Genomic DNA, 23,235 nt, shown 5'->3' with positions numbered 1-23,235 from the left:
GTCTCCCTCTCTTTTTCAAAATGTGCATTGCAACTTTAATTTGGCCTATCTACAGATCGTAAAATCCCTCAATTTTTTCAGATTAGCTCTAAAATCATCATACCTTTCATCCCTGCAAATTTCGAAAAAAGTTGCAAGGACCGTGTTGCACTCCGAGCGCCACGGTCCCGAACATTTTTTCGGAAATTTCGGGAGACTGTTGTGATTGCATTTAATAGCTTAAATCTGGAAGATTGGCTGGTTTTACTGAAAATTGCTACCTCTAAAATCAAAATCTTCTCTCTCTCTCTAGTGCATGAGTTTTACAACAATAAGCCCTACTTACACTATTCCCGTTAGACGAAGCCGTAGAATTAAGTCTTTCCGAGGTTTAACTACTGAGGAGATGGAACCTAATTTGAGTAGTCTTTTTAACGAGGACATGGGTAATTCCTCTAATCCTCCTAATGATGAAGAAGCTCCCCATGAAGTTTCTATTGAACAACTTTCCAAATTGGATAACCAATTTGACGATTTTCACCAATGGATGTCTCATGAGTATCCCGATAGTCAAGCTCTTCCTTTAATTGAGGGTCTAAAACGTATGCTTCAAAGTGATAAGAATGGAATTGATGTTTTACGTGGTATCGCACACATTGTGGATTCGAACGTGATGCCTATGAAGAGTTGTGCTGAATCTTTAGGTTATACACAACCTCCTACACAAGTCAATCATTCTATTCCTTTGACCACTTCTATTGCTAGTTTACCTACCTTTACATCAAACATCATGGCTACCTCTATACAAGACATTCCTCCTGTGATTACCAGTCATGGGGGCAATCCTCCTTCTTCAATTAACCCTATTCCTTCATTTAATCCGACTTCTTCATTCATTCCTTCAATAAGTGTTCCTATTACATCTTCACAAATGAACATGACACAAGGGGGCAATTCAGTTAATCATTCCATTCCTCCTTGTAGTGTTCCTCCTATCCAATCATCCCCTATGGTTGACTATCATAGGGTCCCACCACCTTACTCTTTACCATCTTTCAATAACATCACACCTCCATCTCAATCTAACACACCTAATATGAACTCTTCGACTGAAGCTACCATTAATAATCTTGCACAAACTGTCTCTTCTTTACAGCAACAAATTGCCTCTATGAATCAATCTAAGTTTAGTGTGCCCACATTTGATGTTGCGAGCCCACGTTCTCTTGACATTGTTCGAGCTATTCCTCCTAAGCATGTTGAAATCCCGCATTTGGAGCTTTATAATGGTAAAGGAGATCCTCTAACACATGTTAAGACTTTTCAAACAATATGTACTGATTTTGCTTATGACCAAAGGTTGCTTGCAAAACTATTTACCAGAACATTAAGAGACAAAGCCCTACAATGGTATTGCTCGTTGCCTTCTTATTCTATTACTTCTTTCGAACAACTTGCAAATGCTTTCATTCAACAATTTCAAAACAACATAAGTCCTAAAGTTACTTTGATTGATTTAATGCATTGTAAACAAGGTGTTAAAGAAAAAGTGACTGATTTCATTGGTAGATATAAGCATTTGTATGCTCAAATTTCTTTTCCAGTGCCTGATAATGATATTCAAAGAATCTTTATTTCTAATTTGCAAAAAGATATTCGAGACAAACTCCTGTTTTCTGAGTTTACTTCTTTCCAACAGTTGTGCGCCACTCTTCACAATTATCAACTGACTGTGAGTCAAATGGAACAATCACATCCTATGGCTCCGAGTGATAAGGGTGATAGCAGTCAACAACCATTTGGGAAGTTTAAACCGAACAGAGATTCCATCAAATTCAATGAAAACATCATCAACAACAATGTGAATGTAGCATCAGGTGTGCCTCCTATTTCTAAATTTTTCAGGAAAGAAAGAAAGTATACTCCTTTGAATGAATCATTGCATGATATTATGAATAAGTTATTGGGACAAAATGTGCTTACCCTTCCTCCTATAAGATAAATTGATCCTGCAAAGATTACTTCACCTTATTTTGATCACAAAGCTTTTTGTCACTTTCATCATCAGCCTGGGCATGATACTAAAAAATGTTTTTCTCTAAAGGGTAAAATTCAAGATTTGATTGATAATAATACCATTTCTGTTTCTGGAGTGAATGATAAAGGCAACACATCTGTAGCTCCTCCTAACCAAAATCTTCAGATTTTTTCTGATCCATTACCTTCTCATACTTCTCATACTTCTAATGTGATTGAGGCTAATGATTCCTCTCTCTCATCTGCTGGTCTTGTGTCTATGGCTCCGAATGTGATTAACTTTGTAGAGCAGCAAGAAAACCCTAAAGAACCTTCCATCACATTTGATTCTAGTGAAACCATTAGAGCACCTGATGGTCCTTTATACATAGTTGCAAAAGTCAAAAATATGCCTTGCCGTGGAGTGCTTATTGATCCTTCGTGCATGGTTAATGTTATTACTGAAGAATTTATTTTTACTTTGCAATTGAATCAAGTGATCTATGACAAAACAGATGTGATTGTGAAACTATTTGATGCATTTTCTTCTCCTGCAATTGGTTCTATTACATTGCCTATTGAGGTCCATAATAAATCTCTTGATGTGAACTTTGCTATTATTCCATCTTCCGAACAATTTCGTGTGAAGCTTGGCTATCCTTGGCTATCTTCCATGAAAGCTATTGCTTCTCCTATTCATAAGTGTTTGAAATTTCCCCATAATGGTGAAGTTGTTACTGTCAATCATAGTCTCTTTAAACCAGCTGAAAGAACCTCTAGTGTTCCTATTGATTACTTTTGGCCTAAACAATTCCAATCTCTTCCTCCGCAAAGTGATCATCTTTTCAAATCTTATCAAAAGTGGAAAACAGATATGATCCTATCTCTAAGTGAACCTAGAGCACCTAAACTTGACATTCCTATCATTCTTGAGAAGGAAATTCTTCCTTTGAAAGACAAAACTAATGTCTTTCCCCAAGAAGATTCCCAACCCGTCCCTATGGATGCGACTATGTCTATGCCTAATAAATCTTCTAAAAATAGACCTAGACCTCCTCGTCATGATGGACTTGGTCTTCTTCCTAAACCAAAAACTCCTCCTTTATATGGAGCAGTTCCTCCTCCTGCCTTCTATAGAGAGAAGAGACCTTCTTCTTCTCCTATTATCCAGCCTAAGAGACCACAACCTAAACACCCAAGTGATAAGGATGAGAACATTCCTCCTCCTCTATCTTCTACACTTCCTACTAAGACTAGACGTAATCGTTCCGCACGCGAACGTCGACGAAAGCGTCGTCTTAGGGCTCAAGCAGCTGCTTCTCAAACTTTACAATCTCCAAAAACACCTTCAACAAGCATTATTCCATTTTCTCCTCAGCCGGATATTGAGCCTAAATCTCCTAAATATAAGATGCATGATGGTCTTGATCCTATGTGAGTTAAAGATCCTATTTTTATAAATCTTGATGATGATATAGATGAAAATATTACTCCTCTTGCTTCTGATAGTGAATATGAACTTGTTGATGTTGATAACCATTTATCTAATGAATTTTCTAAAGCACTTATCCTAGCTCCTAGACAAGAACAATGTGGCTTGGAACATGAACATAGCCCTTGTTTGGATCTTGTGATAGCTCCATCTGCTGTGTTGGATGTTCCTCCTCTAGCGTGTTCCCTGCCTTCCCGAAACATTGATCAGCGAGATCGGGGGGTAGATGACATGCTAGACTAGTTACATTAGCATGGCAGATTCTCTCCCCCTCTTTTGTTACTTCTTCTATATGTTATTCTCATTCTTCTATTTGTCGTCCTTAGTGTTGTCTACTTGAGGACGATGCAAAGCATTGAGATCTCTCGATCTCTCTCATGTTGACTCAAAAGACACATGTGTTCCCTTCTTCTAGGTGACCTTCCTTGATTGGGGAATGAAGAACAATTATGCATACATACATATGATATATACATGACTTATCATACAGCATACTGACCCCAAGGAAAGCGAAGTCACCTCGTGCTATGTGTTTTGTGTCTATTATCCTTGGGTTTATCTCACACTTGGGGGCTAAATCCTTGCGATAACGTGCTCCTTTTTCCTTTCTCATTTCTTATGTGTATCACTACGTTAAAACAATCACCCCCGTTGAGGCGTGTGCGATCGCTTTAACGTAGGGGGGCATACACCCTGTCTATCCTTTCAAAGATACTTGAAAATTTCTTGGCAAACTTAGCTTTGTCTTGAAGATTTTTGGTATTTCTTTTGCATGACTCATAGCGAGGGAACATTACTACTGACAGTCATGGTTCTTCCTCGTGATCTTCCCTTTTACTTTGTCAATCGAAGTTGTAAGATCCTTAGTCCACTGGGGGCTTGGTGTATCTTGCCTCCTTGACGTGGTGAAAGTCTTTCAACGTTGTTTCCTTGTACTTTATCGGAAGTATGAGCATACATACTCCCGCTAAAGTGGGGGCTAAATGTAGCGTCCTAAAATTGCGACACTTGCAATTTCGACTGCATTTCGGTCTTCACGATGGCGACGCAACACGCAACCTAAATGGAGACCCCAAAACTTGCTCACGACACTGAAAACTACATTTTTCAAGCACCATTGGCCTGAACCTCCTTGCACCCCGCTGTCCCGGAGGTGGGACCAGAGCGCCCAGCGCCCTGGTCCCTCAGGACCAGGGCGCCCAGCGCCCTGGTTCCTCAGGACCAGGGTGCCCAGCGCCCTGGTCCTCCAGGACCATGGCGCCCAGCGCCCTGGTCCCTGGGTCCTATTTTGGGCCTGGTTTCCTAAGTGATATCGGGTCTTTTTGATTGCAATTTGGAAATATACTTTCCCTGGTCGGCCTAAGGTCGGGAAAATCAGTCTATCAGCCCTAAATGACAAGTATATAAACTACATTTTCCTCTTTCATTTGATATGATGGAAAAAGCATGGAAATTATACTCAAGCATTCAAGCATTCAAGCATTCAAGCCATTGATCATTCCAAGTCTCCATTCAAGGCTAAGTGTTGCATTCAAGACAAGGATTCAACCATTGAAGAGGAGATCACATACTTCATGCTACAACATACTACAACATACAACATCTAAACCTTCGCACATAAGGATACCAACATCCTTAGAACAAGGTATTAGTACTTGTTTATCATTATAGTCATTTACATTTACAGCACTTGCTCATTTCTTGGTTAATTCCAAAACCGGGGTTTGACCTAAAGGCAAACCCCTAATCCCTAACCCCCCAATCGTCTTCGCTTTTCTGTGTGTAGGTTGCAGGTACGCGGCTGAAATTGAAGATCTGGAATCCTTGTGCCGAGATGAATAGATCCCCCTTCGTTTCGCGGATTTTTCGGAGGACCGTGGTGCCAAGCGCCATCGTCCTGACAACTTTTGCTCAAATTTGCAGGACAGCGTCGTATCGACATTTTACTACTAATTCCAGGTCCGCAGCTTCATCCTATAACCCGAACTCAGTTTATAAGCAAATCTTTATGACTTTCTATGCATCCTTAGCTTAATTTCCTTAATCAACATTCTTTACAAAAGAGGGTAGCCTTGCTTTCCTAACCCTTGAAATTCATTTAGCATCCAATCTTACATTGTGTGGGATTGAATCTTATGAGTTTCAACCCCTCTTTTGAATGTAAAGTCTTCCCCCTAAGTGAAAACCCATCGAATCCTAGCGAACCTCCCTTCTCTCTCCTCAGAGTTAGAAGAGGGGAGACCAACTAGGGTTCGACCGCGATTTTCCACTTTACAGATGTTAATAATGCCCCCTCGGGAGATGAAGCAAAAAAATTGAAAATTTTGGTTGATTTGATAAATGTTTGTAGATTGGATCGCATTTTAAATTTTTGTCTATGTTAAATGTGCGCCAATTGATTCATTTCCCGATAATGATGTTTGCTAGGGCTAGAGGCGAGACTATGGGCAAAATACATGTCCCACCACCTAACCCTAATTTTCTTTTACCCTATAAAAAGGTGAAAAGTGGTTTTATTTGTATCATTTATGTTTGTTGACTTTGGAGAAAGTGACATTTGGAGAGAGAGACAAAATGTCGGTTCCCTATGCTTCTCATCGATTCAAGCTCATTTGTTAGTACTAGAGGCCCGCCATGTATGGTGCACCTATAAGTCATCGAATTTTGCCCCTCTTTGCTTTTTGTTTTGTCATTTCATTTTTTATTTTTTATGTCAGATTTTCACGGGTTAGCGTATAGGGTATGCATCATAGCGCATATGATAAAAACCGTAGTGCATAGAGTTTTGGAATTACAGTAGCGTCAGAGATAGGTTTTGCAGTACGTAGTCAGTGTAGGCTAGTGCATTAGGTAGTTTTAGTGCATAGGGATAACACGATAGCGCCTAGTAGGGAAAGGGTAGCGCGTAGGTGAAACCTAGCGCATAGGGTTAGTTTGGTGGCACAGTGGGATTAAAGGGTAGCGCGTAGATGAAACCTAGCGCATAGGGAAAAGATAGCGGCGCATGGGTGGAACAGGGTAGCACATAGCGCATAGAGGTGTTTGGCTAGTGCATAGGTGATAGCTTAGAGGATAGGGAAAATTCCTTAGCGCATAGGTAGAAAATATAGTTTTTTTTAGGAGGAAAGAATGATTTTGTGAGGTAATTTGAGAGGAATGAAGATAGGTTGGGGTAAGTAGGTTTTTGCCAATTTTTCCTGGATGGGTGTGATAGCCAATCTGCGTGCCTGCTGTGCGGATGTGTGTTTTATTTTGATAAATTTTGAGATTTGTCATGTGTTGAATTTTCAAGCTGAGTGTTTGAATGGTGATCTTGATGTGTCTGTTGTTTTAGATCTTTGATTTATTTTTGTCATGAATATGATGTTCAATATGAGTTCCGATATGGTGTCTGATATGAGTCTTTTGATATGGATTTGATAGATAAAACTTGATTTGATTTGCGTTGTTTCAAGTTGATATGAATGTTGATGCTTGATATGGGTTTGATTTTTTGTTTTGAAACTTGATTTGATATTCGTTGTTTCAAGTTCATATGAATTTGGATGTTTTGATATGAAACTTGATTTGATTTTCATTGTGTCAAGTTGATATGAATTTTGATATGAATTTTTGATATGAAACTTGATTTGATATTCATTGTTTCAAGTTGATATGAATTTTGATATGAGTTGGATGTTTGATATGAAACTTGATTTGATTTTTATTGTTTCAAGTTGATATGAATTTTGATATGAGTTGGATGTTTGATATGAAACTTGATTTGATTTTTATTGTTTCAAGTTGATATGAATTTGATGTTGATATGGATTTGATTTGGTGTGGGAATTGATATTGGACATGCTTTGTTTGTGACAGGATTGGCTTGGGGTTATTCAGTCGTGAGAGCGATTTTTGAGGCCGTGGTCTCTAATTCCATGATTGACATAGGCAGATAGAGATATTATTAAGAGATGCGGATTATCCTCTTTATTAGAAATCCCCCATTATATCATTAACTGGGGTTTATTAACAACATTGGCAGAGGGGTGGCATAGTGACACCAACACCTTTCACTTGGCGACAGGCAAGATTACAGTCACACCAGAGGATTTCTATCGGATTTTGCGGATCCCTATGGTAGGTGTACTATTGCCTTATGAGAAGACTGAGGAGGGTGGGAAAAAGGTGCTTCACCGGATTTTGCATGATGATATGATTTGTCGGTATGAGATCCCTTGGCAGGAGTTTATTGATTTTGACTATGCCCCACTACCATCAGTACTAGCAGGTTTCATAGGTGGCTTCTTCTATCCTAACCATAGGTCGAAGGGACTGGTAGTGGGATGGGGGTTGGTTCTAGAGGATATGGTGACACACAGTCATCGGTTTGCATGGGGGTCAAGCATGTTGGCCCATTTATACAGAGATTTGCATCAGGTGGTATATTTGGGTTATAGAAGTTTATCAGCTGGGGTTACTTTGCTACAGGTATGGGTGTGGAAGCATATTCCCGTAGTGAGGCCACTTCTAGATAGAGATAGGCCAGTTGGGTGCACCTATGCATATGGATACACAGGGATAGTTGTCCAGCGTAAGCTGGGAAAACTAGAGCATTGGAGGAGGGTGCCAGACAATATTGATATGGTTGGCTAGAGACCGCATATGGAATGTGAGGTGTGGGAGGAGGATGGTCTAGAGATGCCCTATGTATATATGTTTTGATTCTTGATAGGGTGGACACCATTTGTGATTGAGAGATTCCTGCACAGCCGAGTTCAGTGGCAGTATAGTCGACAACAGGGTATACTACATGGAGCATGTTTATATGTTCGACGGAGGAAGGATGTGCTAGAGTGGGGTCTGACCATTGATAGTGTTGCAGTGGTTAAGGAGTACGTGCATCTAGCCGACCAGATATGGGAATATGCCTACATGGTAGTGGATGCAGGGATGACAGAGGAGTTTTTAGCACTCTTTGTGGCTCATGTTGTAGCCCGGATATTTGATCCAGCTGAGATGATTCCCAATTTTGATGATGATGAGGATGAGCAACCCGAGAGGCTAGGGAGACAGAGAAAGGAGGGTGAGGAGCTCGAGGAGGGAGGTGGGGATGGTGGAGGTGATGATGGTGGAGATGGTGGAGGAGGTGGCCGAGGTCGGTGTGGAGATAGGGGAAGAGAGGAGATAGAGGAGGAGTTGGTAGGGATGGAGGGGGAGATGGTGGGGATAGATGGATATGAGGAGAGAGAGCAGTGTGGTGAGTAGTGGAGGAGAAAGGGAGGGGAGGTTTGGATATTGGAGCTGGTGGTGGTGGGTGAGCAGGGGAGGTTATAGCAATTGTGGGTGGGACAGATGATTTTAGATGGCCCACCCAGAGGAGGAGGTCAGATGTGCTACCCCCACCAGTACCGAGGATAGGGAAAGGGACAGGGGGTACCACGACACAAGTACCCCTCCAGATTTGGATTCACACTCATAGAGAGGATGCTCAGATTAGATCATTATAGTTATTAGTGCAACATCTGTAGATAGTTACTGGCATAGCAACATCAGATTACACAGATTACCATAGAGCATGAAACAGTGTTGGAGCGCTTAGGTCAAGTGGAGGCTTGAGCAGATAGTCTAGAGAGAGTGGTGGTTGGTGGCTCAATGAGAGATACCTTGAGAGAGATGCAGTATACAACCAAGGAGGCTGAGTACTACCGGCATCTATATGAGGAGTTGGTTCCCAGGGATCGCAAAGCTCCTAGTTTTACTACGATGAGATCCAGTCGAACTAGGTAGACTGCTTCGAGGACAGAGAGAAGAGGTGTGACCGGGTCATCTCGACATGATCCACTTGGAGATCTAGGTGTTGGGACATCTTTCGCCAGACCTTCACCCTCAGGATATGGTCATACCTGAGAGACCTTGTCTTTATTGTATTTTGATCACTGTGTTGTTTTTGGGACAGAGATGACACCTTTTGTATATGTGATCATTTTTAATATATATATATATATATACAACACTGATTTCCTTGATCCACATGTGTTTTGTTTTTTAGAGGATGTGTTATATATGAATGGTTGTTCTATGATGATGATGCAATGCTTAGATAAATGCATGTGTTTTGATATTTGATGGATATGACTAGATGATGCATGATGTATGATATGTGAGATATATGTATCTCAATATGATGTGAGATGTATCTTGAAAATGAGATGTATGATAATGATATGCAATGAACTGTAAAATGATATGAAACTAATTGTAAAATGATATGTAACTAATTGTAAAATGATATGTAACTAATTGTAAAATGATATGCAACTAATTGATCATCCTCATTCTTTTGTTTGATCATTCTTGTATAGTCACATGCGGTTGCTTTCTTTGTGTTTATCACCATTGAGCTGTTTGGATATGTTGAAAATTTATACAAGCATAATGGTATAATTCAACCAAAATGACCAGAGAAAAAATTACATGACTTTTGATTTTGCAAGATGGCACAAGCGTCGAGGTATAATTGAACCAAGATGACCTGAGTATGGCTTGCGTATAAATAGACAAGATTAAACCATTTTTATGCGCAAAGTGGAACCATGTCTTCAGTGATATGCTTTGAAACACATCTTGAGACAAGTATTTGCACCATACAAGTGATCGCCTCACAGATAGAAAACTAAAAAATATTGGATTCCCAATTACTTTCTCTAGCTCGATGCATCGTTGAGAAAATTTAGAGGATCCAATAGTTCAAAAAAAAGTTCAAGCACAAAAATAGTTAAAACTTCATGTAAGATGTACACATTTTATACTTCAGAAAATCATCCATCCTGTGTTGTGAATTCGTTAAGTGTATCAATGTTTGGTTCTCTTGATTGTTGAATTTTTGTTTTGATATGATTCTCTTGGTCTGCTACAAGTTTTGATTTATTGTTAGGACAGATTGTAGATCAATGTTGCCCCTAGATAAATTTACCGCCTGACGTGGATATGTACACTGATTACCAAGCCATGGTGGGATATGATGAAATGATATCTGGATAAGAAAGGACAGTGACTACGCCAAGTATGTCCTGGATAATGCTATTTTGATAAAGTGTTGGGTGATGGCCGGTGGTGTTTGATTGTGGATAAAGGTTTAAGAGCAAAGATAGATAGAGGAGTTGTCCTCTCACAAGTAGTGTCTGTTGCCAGGTTTTCACCACTTGTTTTTATTTACTTCTTTTTGCTTGTTTTTGTATTTTTTTTTTTTTTTTTTTTGTATTTTTCACTTTTTCGTGCATTAGACTGCTCAAGTATAGTATTTCTTCAAATGAATGTTGTTGGTTGGTTCGTCGAGCATATCTCCTTCTAAATTTGTTAGGTGATAGGCACCTGATCCATAGGCTGATATGATGACATAGGGACCCAACCAGTTAGGTTCAAATTTTCCTTTCTTTTCTCGATCCTGTTGATTTCTAGGATTTTCTTTGAGTACAAGATCACCAATTTTAAAAATCCTAGGGATGACCTTGTGGTTGCAGCTTTGGTACATGCATTGCTGGTATGCTTTGAAGTGAGTTTAGGCATGTTGTCACTTTTAATCTAGAAGTTCGATCTCTTGTAGTCTATTTACTTGATACTCTTCATCTGGAATGAGGCCTTTTAAAGATACTCTGAGTGATGGAATTTCTACCTCAAGGGGTAAAATTTCTTCTAATCCATACACCAATGAATATGGCATAGCTCCTATAGGTGTGTGGATGCTAGTTCTGTATGCCCAAAGTGTTGGATTGAGTTGCACGTGCCAATATTTTCCTGCATCATTTACTATTTTCTTAAGGATTTTCAATATTGTTTTATTTGATGCTTCTGCTTGACCATTCCTCTGCGGGTAGTAAGGTGTAGATAAATGATGTTAGATTTTGAATTGTTCACATAGTTCTTGCACATCTTGGTTTTTAAAAGGTTGGCCATTATCTGTGATGATGGAACTGGGAATGTCGTATCTACAGATCAGATAATTAAGAATGAAAGAGGCAATTTGTTTTCCAATCACTGTGGTCATGGGGACTGCTTCAATCCATTTGGTAAAGTATTCTATCGCAGTGATAATGAAATTGTGTCCATTTGAAAATGAAGGGTGTATTTTACCGACTAAATCTAGTCCCCACTGGAAAAAGGGCCAGGATGCTGTAAATGGCTGCAATTCCTGTGCTAGTGCATGTATAAGATTGCCAAGGATTTGGCATTTAGGACATTTCTTTGCAAAATGATAAGAATCTTTTTCCATTGTCAGCCAGTAATATCCCATTCTTAGAAGTTTTTAGCAAGAGTAGGACCACTTGAATGTGTGCCACAGATAAGTTCATGAAGATCTTGTAAAGCAGAGTTAGATTCATTATGATCAAGGCAACAAAGAAGAGTACCATCGAGACCTCGATGGTAAAGAGTATTAGCAGTTAGAGTGTAATGGGAGGCTTGTCGGATAAAGTTGTGTTTTTTATTTCAAGATAGGTCAATGGGTAGGGTATTAGTTTTGAGATAGTCGTATATTGTTCTTTATAACGAAGAGTATAAACCAGTTAAGGCATAGATAACATGGGGTGCAAAATTGTCATAGGCTGGGGAAAATAGTTGCTCTACCAGAAACTCATAACGGTTCTGTTGTTCTGGAATTTGTAGTAGTGAAGTGATAGTAGCCATGGCATCAGCTTCTTTGTTTTCCAACCTTGGTATTTGTTTGAAGGTGATGTGTACAAAATACTATTTGAAATCATCCATCATTTGTCTGTATGGTAGCAACTTATCATCTTTTGTCTGATAGTCATTGTTGATCTAATTTATGACTAGTTGTGAATCTCCATAGACTTTCAATTCTGTGATTCTCTATTCCACGACCATTTTGATTCCTGTAACCAACTCCTCATACTCAACAATGTTATTTGTGCATGGAAACATGAGCCTATATGATCTTGGTATGGTGTGTCCTTCAAGAGTGAGGAACAAGATGCCAGGACTTGAGCCATGTTGAGTATAGGAACCATCAAAGTATAGGGTCCATTTCTTGGTGGTAATAGTAAGAACATCCCTATCTGAAAATTTTATCTCTATTGGTTATTTATCGGGTAATGGTGTATTAGCTAATTGATCTGCAATTACTTGTCCTTTGATAGCTCGACGCTTTGTGTAGTGGATATCAAATTCGTTCAGAATCATTACCCATTTAGCCAATCTGCCTGTGAGAGCTGCTTTGCTGAGTAGGTACTTTAGAGGATCAATTTTTGCTACTAGCTTGATTGTGTGAGCAAGCATGTAGTGTCGGAACTTTTGAGAAGCAAATACCATTGTCAAACAAGCCTTCTCAATGAATGTATAATTGAGATCGGATCCATTCAAAGTTCTATTGATGTAATAGATAGATCATTCCTTGCCTTCTTGATTTTCTTGTGCTAACAGTGCCCCCAATGATATATTTGTTGTGGATATATAGAGAATAAGTGGCTTGCCTGCTATTGGTGCTACCAAAACTAGTGGGTTCATTAAATATTGCTTGATTTGGTAGAATGAGCCTGCACATTTAGCTTCCCATCTAAATGGTACATTCTTGTGTAGCCAATGATTGAATGGTGGACTTTTATCTACTAGTTGGGCAATGAATCGCCTGATTGACTGGAACCATCCTTGCAAGGATCCGATCCGAGTTGGCTAATGTTTTTAGGTGGTGGCATCTCCATGATGACTTGTACCTTTGCCAGATCTACTTCAATGCCTTTCGTTGACATGATGTAGCCTAATAACTTGCCTGATGTTACCCCAAAGACACACTTCTTAGAGTTGAGCCTAACTTGAAATTTTTCCAACCTATCAAATTTTTTCTCTAATATGCCTAGATATTCTGCTCGGATAAATGACTTAGCTAGTAAATCATCTACATAGTCCTCCATGAAGGTATGCATCATGTCATGAAATATTGTTGTCATTGCTCATTGATAAGTTTCCCCAACATTATTTAAGCCAAAAGGCATGACATTCCAACAATACATTCCCCAAGGATAGGTAAACACTATTTTATCTTGATCCTCTGGAGCTATCTTGATTTGATTATAGCCAAAAAAACCATCCATCAATGATAGAATTGCATGGCCTGCTGTGAGGTCTACAATTATGTCAATACTGGGCAAAGGAAAGTCATCCTTTGGACAGGCTTTGTTGACATCTCTAAAATCGGTGCATATCCTGATGCTGCCATCTAGTTTTGAAACTAGCACAATGTTGGAAATCCATTCAGCATAGTCTATAGGTCAAATAAATCCGACGTCTAATAGTTTCTTTAGCTCAGCTTTGACCATGAGTGCTATATGTAGATTCATCTTTCTCAATTTTTGCTTAACTGGCTTAGCTCCTAGAGGAATGGATAAGTGATGCATGATTAAGTGTGGATCAATCCCAGGCATATCTGCATATGACCAAGCAAAATTGATTTGCTTTTTTTAAATTTTTTTGACAAACTCTTGTTTTTCTTCCTCTGTTAGAGATTCTGCTAAGTGTATGTTTTTGGCTGCTTCCTTTATACCAATGTTGATTGATTGAGTGGGCTCAATCAATATGAGTGATCGCTCCTAATAGTGTTCAACAAGAGTGTCAAGTCTCTCATCTTTAGGTACCTCAAAAAGGTTTTCACCTATAGATGCATCCTTTATTTTTACTTTTTTGGGATCTAGTGCTGCCATTGACTGGTTTTCAACAGTAGATCCTTTATTTCTTTCATTTTTGCAACTGAGAGACTTGGCACTCCCCTAATTGCAGACGTTGTTACTTTGTTTGCTAGTAGAGCTTGTTTTCGAGTTGATGGTACACAAGTAATGGATAATGGAATCATCATTGGGGAAAATTGGTATGTCATGATTTTTAGGTTCATCTCAGTCTATGAGATCAGGAAAGGTGAGTGGTAAAGAGTCATTGGGTGGGTCGAGTTCAGCTATTGTAAGTGTCAAGATGGAGGTATCATCAAGGTTGGTAGGGATATTAAATAAGTTAATGATTTTGTCAAGGTCTTCGATGGTATCATCTTTCATGTAGACTTTCTCGTAATGTTGTTGCTTGTTTTCCTTGGCGTCATAGATATTTTGTGGACCAAATTCAAGTAGTCTAGGCTCTATGCCTTGTTCTTCTTGAGAAAGGGGTGTATGACTAGTATTTTCAGCAATATCTTTAGTAACATTTGAACAGCTACCCTATTCATACTCATTTGAATCAGTCTCACAAGTATTATCCCAGATTATTTCAGTGTTGTGGATAGGTATGTTGTAGGGTGAAAATGGGTTTTTGATGATTGATACTAGTCTGACAGTTTTCTCTGATTTCGTATCAGATCCTGCTTCTACTCTTTACATCTTCTCATATACTGTCTCTCCTCGAGAAGTAATGATGTTCTCGAGGGGTGATTCTTCTTTGTTTGAAATAGGTTCCTGAACATGATGTACTTTTGCACAAGGTGCTTCTTCTTTTTGAATGGTTGACTCCTCGTGTTGTTTCTCTTTTTCCTGGTATTCCCGTTCCTTTTGTATTGTTTTGGCTGATTCAAATAGTGCCTCCTATCGTGAGTCCTCTTTGTATTTCTTCTTTGGCTTCCATTGAGGTTTTTGATATTTATTTGGTGTCTTCTTTGGGGGTAGAGTGTGTCCATATCCCAATCCTATTTTGTCTTTAGAAAACTGTGAAGGAGGATCCAATGGTTTTGTGACACCTTCCTGATGCTTGCCAATAGGTCCTTTGCCATTATATCCCATTTGTTGCATGATCAGGTAGCCTTTTCCATATAGTTGTGTTTGTATAGATACTTCCATAGTAGTTGCTCTGACTTCTTCTTCATCTTTGTATAGCCAACTAAGGATGTCCTTCTCTTCTGATTCATGTGCTAGTGTGCCTAGTTGAATAAATTTGCCATCAAACTTGGTGATGGGTTGTGTTGCTTGATGTATTGATTCTGAAGGTATCCCATGAGATTTAGGTGATGCGGGTAAGCTGATTAGACACAAGGGTTTCAAAGAGTACTCTCACATGCCTTGTTCTTTGATTTTCATCTTCTGTTTGAAATCCATAGATAAAGATTTAAGCTTTTCTTGCTGAAGATCTGGTGCCAAGGAAGTTTGTTTTTCTCTGTTATGTGGAACCAAACTATCTTGGGCTGCCCCCATAGCATTACAATGTTGAAAAGGGTTATGATCTGCTGATATAGAAATCTCCTGCCCATTGTATGGGAACTTAACACACTAGTGGTAAGTTGAGGGTACTGCTTGCATTTCATGCATCCAAGGTCGACCTAATAAGATATTATATGTGAGGTCTATGTCTAAGACTTGGCACATAGTGTCCCTTTGTATCAGTCCTACTTGAATTGGCAACACCGCTGTTCCCTTGGATGATCTTTCTTCATCAACATATGCTTTGATAGTGAGCTTTTTGCGTGGATCAATAGACTACTCAGAGAAGCCTAATGCATAGATAAGTTTTAAGGTACAGATATTGAGTCCAGCTCCTCCATCTATTAATACTCTTTTAACTCAATGTTTGTAGACCAAGACTTCAATGAGAAGTGGAGTATTATGTGGATGGCCCAATGAAATATTATCATGCTCAGAAAAGGTGAGATTATGAGGCCCTATCATATGAGCTACCATGGCTTGGAATTTGTCAATATCTAGATCTTGAGGTACTTTTGTTTCCAAGAGTGCTTGCTCCAAGATGTCCTTGTGTTTTGGTGAAAGTTTCAACAACTCAAGTATAGAATTTGAGCAGGATTTTTGCACAGTTTACTGACTAGATCATATTGAATTTTGGGGATGGTGTTTGTTTATGATGTATGCCCCTTCAAGACATATTTTTGAGCTCTGGTGGTTACATTGATTGATTCATGTTTGTGTTTGTCCTTGATTGTAATGACATTTACTTGATTGTCATCTGTTGATATATGATTGATGGTGTTATTGTATATATGATTGATATGAGCTCCACGTGTATCGTTTGATGTTGAAGCTCCATCCTTGTTGTAGTTTGGAAGAGGATTTTTGAAGGCCCCATGGTCACCATTTCTCTTGAGACCATCGACTGTTAAATCACCTCTATCAATAATGTCTTCAACAATATTTTTCAGCATCATGCAATCATTTGTTTGATGTCCTTTATTTCGATGAAAATCACAAAAGTGTGAGTCATTCCACCAAGGTGGTTTGACTTGTGGTTCAAAGTTGTTGATTGCTAGGAAGGAGATAATTTTGTTTGCCAGGAGCTCTCTGAATGCGGACTCCAATGATTGCCCTAATGGTGTGTAAATGCATTTAGGAAAGTTGTTGGTGTTACCTTGTGAGTTTGTATTAGGTCCTCGATTTGTGTTATTGTTTTGGGCATTGTTGGTGTTGTTTGTGTTGGGATGTTCTAGATTGGTATTTGGTGCATAAGTGTTAGTGCCTTGGTTAGCACCCTTTTGATTCTTGGTAGCCTGAGGATTGCCTGATAAGGCTAATACTGGTGGTTTGGAATTTACATCATTAGCCTCGTTTCCTCCTTCATTTCCAGTATTTTTGTTTCTAGTCCAGAACTTGGATTTGTCTAAGTTGTTGTTGTTGTTCTTCTGGTTATTGTAATGAGAGTTGGGTGAATTTGTTCCTTCTTTGAAGAATTTCAATATTCCTTTCTTAACACATGCCTCCTCTATTTGGATGCCATTTTCAATCAATTTGGAAAAAGATGGTATGCATTGGAGCTTGAGTATGTAACTCATCTTGCTATTCAAATTTTTGATGAAAATTTCTATCTTTTCCTTTTTGGGCACATCTCGAGGACATATTGAAACCATCCATCGCCAATGTTGAATAAATACCATGAATGTTTCATTGTTTTTCTATTTGGTATTGCAGACATCTAGCATGATGATGGCATGTTGAATGTTGTAGGAGTATTGAGTGATAAATTTGTCGACTAATTCATCAAAGGATCTGATAGGAGGTGTGATTTTGGATAGCCATTCAATTGTTTGTCCTCCCAATCTTCTTGGGAATAACCTCATCAAATAGGTATCATCATGGGACAATTCAAGGCTCTTGGTACAAAATTTCCTAACATGATCATGAGGATCGCTTTTTCCATCATATTTATCAAATTTTGGAATGTCTGAATTTGGGGAAAAAGGTACCATGTTTAACCTTCTGTCAAAAGGGTAAGGAAAAATTTCGTTTAATGAATATCATACTGTTGATCCTTGTTGCATGTCCTGCATTTTCGTTTGTAGCATTTACATTTGTTGTGTGAGAGAAACCAAGGGTGAATTTGTTTGCCGAGGGAAGAGTTCTTCCTTCTCATTGTTTCTAGTTTGGATAGGCGTGTGTTGTGGTATGTGTGACTCAGGTATGTTTTGCTTTGGTATGTTTTTCTCAGGGTCACATGTGTCTTCTTCTCTTTGTTGTTCCTAATAAGTATAGTGCCGAGACCTTGTTCTTGTGGTATGTGTGACTCAGGTATGTTTTGCTCTAGTATGTTTTTCTCAGGGTCACATGTGTCTTCTTCTCTTTGTTGTTCCTAATAAGTATAGTGCCGAGACCTTGTTCTAAAGGTGTTAGTATCAAAGTCTTCAGGAATCCTAACTCCTTTGCTTGTGAGCATGATTAGGTATTTTTCTTTGGTAGCCTCTATGAGTCTTTCCATAAGTCTTTGAAATGAGGCACTTTCTTTACATTCTTGCAGGAGCTCTTTAGTAATCTCTATGTCTTCTAGATTTGGATATTCAAAGGGATTTGATAGTCTTTGCCCCATACTAGACTCTGGTTGGGTTTTGCTTTGTTTGTTTCATTGAGAGCGAGTGACAACAGGTATCTAGTAGAAACTTTCTATGATAAAGGGAATGAATTCCTCTTCCGTGTCTTGCTTGGGCATTGGTGGCTCTATTCGAGGTATGTTGTAAGTAATGCAAACTTCTGGGAAGAAATCTGGATTGATCTTTCCTCTGCGATTTAAGCATTGGCTGAAAGCCGCTTTTTGGCAGAATGCTCTACTCCTCAATGGTTCCTTGTCAAATTCGTTTGATTTGTTTTGAAGATAGAAGCACATATGATGGAGGAATGTGTGATGGGATTTGAAGAGTTGGCAATTGATGTATAGAAATCTATTCCTTTTAGCAAGTTTCTGGGAACTAGGTTGTTGTTTCCTTAACTTAGCGTTATGATGAATACTTTTTCTTCTCTAAATATGAGGATTAGTCATACACAGGTGATCAATGGTTTCCTTTGATTTGTTTTGGATTGAGATATCTTGTTTGGAAACTTAAGTATACTTTTATCAAATGAAGGTTTAGATGCCCCCTCATGACAAAGTGCATCAAATGTTATGGAATAAGAGATTTCCTGATATAAAAACTTGATTTGACAACTTTAGCCTGAAATAAGTATGTTTTGAGGATAAAATCCATTTGATTGGAGGACCTTTTGATGTATGTGATGATGTTACCTGATTCTAATAGGAAAATGTTTTAATCCTTATCTAGTTTTGGACTTGACAATTTTGTTCTAAGAATATCTTGTTTTGTTGGTTTTGGAATAGTTCTAACACTCTGATTTGAATTTCTGCCTGATGGAGTTGAGTGAGGATTGAAATGGCTTCCCAAACTATTTTTTAAATAAATTTTTCAAAAAAGTTTATGTTTGTTCTTAGCTTTCTCAGTTTTGACTATGCGCTAAGCCAGAGACCCAATGTGCTAACAAATGCTATCAATGTGCTACAGAATGATCTCAACGTGCTAAGCTGCCCTTTTTACGTGCTAACTTGCACTATTTGATTTTGAATTGGTTTGAATAGGTGATGCACTAATATGTCCTTCCTATGCACTAAATTTTGAACTCAAAGCACTAATTTTTGCTCCCAAAGCGCTAAGATGTTTCTCCAAAGTGCTAAGCTGTTCTTAAGAAGCGCTAAGTTTTATCTGCCCAATGTTTAAGTTGTTTATACACTATCTTTCAAAATGGTTGTGCTATGTTGAATCTTGGACATGCTAAAAGAGGCTCTCAAAGTGCTAAGTTTACTTCCAGATGTGCTAAAATGTTGCTTTTACGTGCTAAACTGCCCTGCTTGTTACTTTATTGGTTTTTTTTTGGTTTTTTTTTTTTTGATTTTTAACCTTTTCTCAACTTTGATGGATGATTTTTTGAAGTATGAAATGCAAACATAACATGAAAAAGATAACCATTTTGCCTATATTCTATGAGGATGTGTTCAAATCCCCAGTGTTTTGATAGGTTTGGATACAAATAATGCAAGTCAATCAGACTCTTTATTCAAGGGTCATCAACAATATCATAGCCCACTAGTCTAAATACTTGGTCAACTCAAACAGCCTTGTCACCCCTAGGGGGTGCCCATTTTTTTGCCTTTTGCCAGAAATTAACCCAAAGTGAATTGCTTCACAATTGAGTAGTTATCTTGGGAGATATATGGTGAGTAATCTTGGGGGCGGATTCTTCCCCACCCTTGCACTATGATATTGCCAATGTCTAAATACTGACTCGGCTCAAAGTTTCTAATGCTAAGGTTCGTAATCAGACTTCATGTTCGGCCGTCACTGATAAACTCCCTCAGGAGGCTTCCCAACCTTTAGAACAAAGGATCTACATATCTTAAAGATACCGGGGGAAGGCTAATCATTGTGCACAACCATTGAAAGGGACTTTCGTCACCCTCCACTTTTAATTATAGTCGGTTGGAACACTTGGCATCAAAGCCATTCCCCACTTAGGTCGTTCCCCTCACACCGACCAAAGAATGACTTTAAGAATTTTTAGCTCCTCAGGAGGGCAGCTAAAGGATTTATTGCTTGAAATACTAAAATCGTAAGAGTGGTTTGGCTTTTTGATCACCCAATTAAGGCGAGAGCATATACCTTCCACTTTTGAGACAAGGCAAACAAGGTTCTTTTTATCCTTTCAATGCAGTGATTTGCTAAAGTCTATTTGGAGATGTTGCTCCAAAAAAGCATGGTGTTTATTTTAGTTCCAAATCAATGATTTTCTAAGCTAGTATAAAAATCCTAGTCAACAAAGCAAGGAGTTCGATTTGGTCAAGAAAAAGAAATCAATAAAGGGGAAGAACTTCCCTCTTTTGTTTGACTTCAAAACTTTTGACAAATGAGGTTCTTTATCTTGTAAAAATAAAGTGAATCCTTTTAGACACCAAAGGATGGTGAGGTTCTTTTTAAAACATTTGCAAAAATAAAGTTGTTGGTTCTTTTTATAGCTCCAAACTGAAGTGTTTTTCTCCTAAAAAAGAAAGAAAATGGTATTTATTTGTTGTTCTTTTTAGATATCCCAAAGTGAAATGTGAGTTCAATTTTATCTAACATGAAAATGAAGAAAATTTTAACTTAACTAACTTAACTAAGTTAGAAAAACTAAATTACTTCAATCCTAACTTTGGTAAAACAAACTCTCCACCTTGCAAAGAAATCGTTAGTCACCTGCAGCAAAACCAGTTAGTAAAAAATTTTGTTTTGTGGACTTCTACAAGTCTATTTTAAGCTTCTGTTAAATTTTTTTTTCTGCTTGTTTCTATCATGCGCTACAGAATGGACTTGATGTGGTACAGAAAGGCACTGATGCACTACTAAAAAGCCTTGATGCGCTAAACTGTTGTCTAGATGTGCTAGATTGTTTAATTAAGGTGTTGAATCTTATAGGAAACAGTAAAGTGGTTATGCGCTAAAGTTAGGTTTTGACACACTAAGAGGTGGTTTCAACGTGCTAAACAGTCAATCAGATGCACTGAAGTATCGACTGGATGCGCTAGATCATGCTCACTACGTGCCGATTCCAGTTTCCCTCGTAGCTGCAGAGTTAGTCCTATACAAAAAATGATTTGATAAACAGGGTTATGCCCCATGGTGGGGGCCAGAAATGTAAATTACAAAAATCAATGACTTGCCCACATACCAATGGGACTCTTGGTGCAAGTTATGGAGCTATATGGAATAACTCAACTTCCCAAGGAGTGTTCCATTATTCTCTATCTCATAATACCCCTCAAGCCAATGCCTTTGCTCTCAGATCACTGAGCAAAGTGACTTAGGGATGACAATCATGAGAATGAGGGATACTTTCGATCAATCTTAATATGAATGCAATCCTATCTGTGCATGCTTTTAACAAATATGAAATAAACTAGTGATGATAAGATGAAAAGATTAGTACAAGACTATCCTAACATGATATACTAGTTTATATGATTAACTAAGATGATAGAAATGCTTTTAAAATGTTTTTTTAGATTATTTATATTTCAAAGAGAGACTAAATTCTTACTAAAAATGAGTATAAATGTGATGCTAAAGCCTTGGATGATGAGAATGAGGAATGAGGGCTCTATTTATAGGAAAAATAGGGCAATGGATGGTCCGGATTGGATGATCTTATCAAGGGTTAGGATTGAAAGTTATCAATCCATGTTTACAATTCTCACCAGTGAAATGGTGACAATTGTCAACATAAGACTGCATGAGAGGAGATGTAAGAAGCATTAAATGCTTGAGAAGACCTCATGGTTACCTTTGGAGGTAAGGGTTAAAGTTAGGTTAAGATTTCCCATTGGATAAAGCTTTTACCCAAAGGATAAACTCTTGTGCAAAGGTTAAAGGAATATCCATGGTCAAAGCAATGAATGCTTGATGAGACCCCTGGGTTAGATGAGGGTTGAGTCAGGCAAAAAATATCTAACCATGCCACAAAGGGTTAGTTAACCATTAATGGTTTGAAAGACTTTGGGGACAAATTTGTAAGAATCCTTCCAAATTTGGGGGTATTCAACAAGTTAACTTGTTGAAGGCATAAAGGTTTTAATGCCTTTGGAAGACTTTACTCCAAATTGGAGAAGTGACATCCTCAAATTTAGGGAAAGGGGATATTTGAAGGGTTTAGGCTAATTGATTAGGATTAGATAGGTTCTAGAAGAATTTAGAAAGGGGGTTTAGGAGGCAAGTGGGAGATGTAGGATATTGCAAGTGGGTGGGAAAAATAGAATTTAACTAAAATAAATTGCTTTATCTCAATTGTAGTTTCAAGTGGAGGATTTAAATAAATTAGATTTATTTATTTGGAGTGAACAATTTAATTAAAAGTAGAAAGAAGGGATTTAATTATAAAATAATTTATTCAATTAAATTATATGAAAGGCTTAAGTGAATTCAAATAAATAAATTGAATAATTTATTTAATCAAATAGAGGAATGTGGATGATTTAATTAAATTAGATTTAACTAAATAGAGGAATGAGAATAAAATGAACATTAAATATTCATTTAGGAATGTGGTCATTTTTATACGTCTACAAGTAGTATATGTAATGATGTTTATTTACCCTAGGGAAGTTAGATGTCATATTATTTTTTATTTCCAATTGTGTATCATGATTGGTGATTATGTCCATGATGAGTAATTGTATATCATGTTAATGGGTGTTAGACTCATATGAGTAGATAGTTGATCATGTGGCATTAGATTATTGTATGTTTAGATGTTTAAAAAAAAAATTGTTCTCTATTTTGCATGTTAGTAGTATATTTCTCTAGGGTATTTTGGTGGGCATTGCAATGTATGTGCCTCTAAATATTAAATACTAGCAATTACACCTTTGCATGCAATATGAATTCTAAAGAGTGTGGAAACTCAATTAGGGAAAGATTTGATCTTTTTTTTACATAAATTTGTGTAGTACAATGAGGTCAATTGGTATGCCATTTATAAGATGTTGTTGTT

This window comes from Cryptomeria japonica, chromosome 5 (assembly GCF_030272615.1).
Source record: "Cryptomeria japonica chromosome 5, Sugi_1.0, whole genome shotgun sequence".
NCBI classification, from domain to species: Eukaryota; Viridiplantae; Streptophyta; class Pinopsida; order Cupressales; family Cupressaceae; genus Cryptomeria; species Cryptomeria japonica.
Note: the sequence above shows the minus strand (reverse complement) of the source record.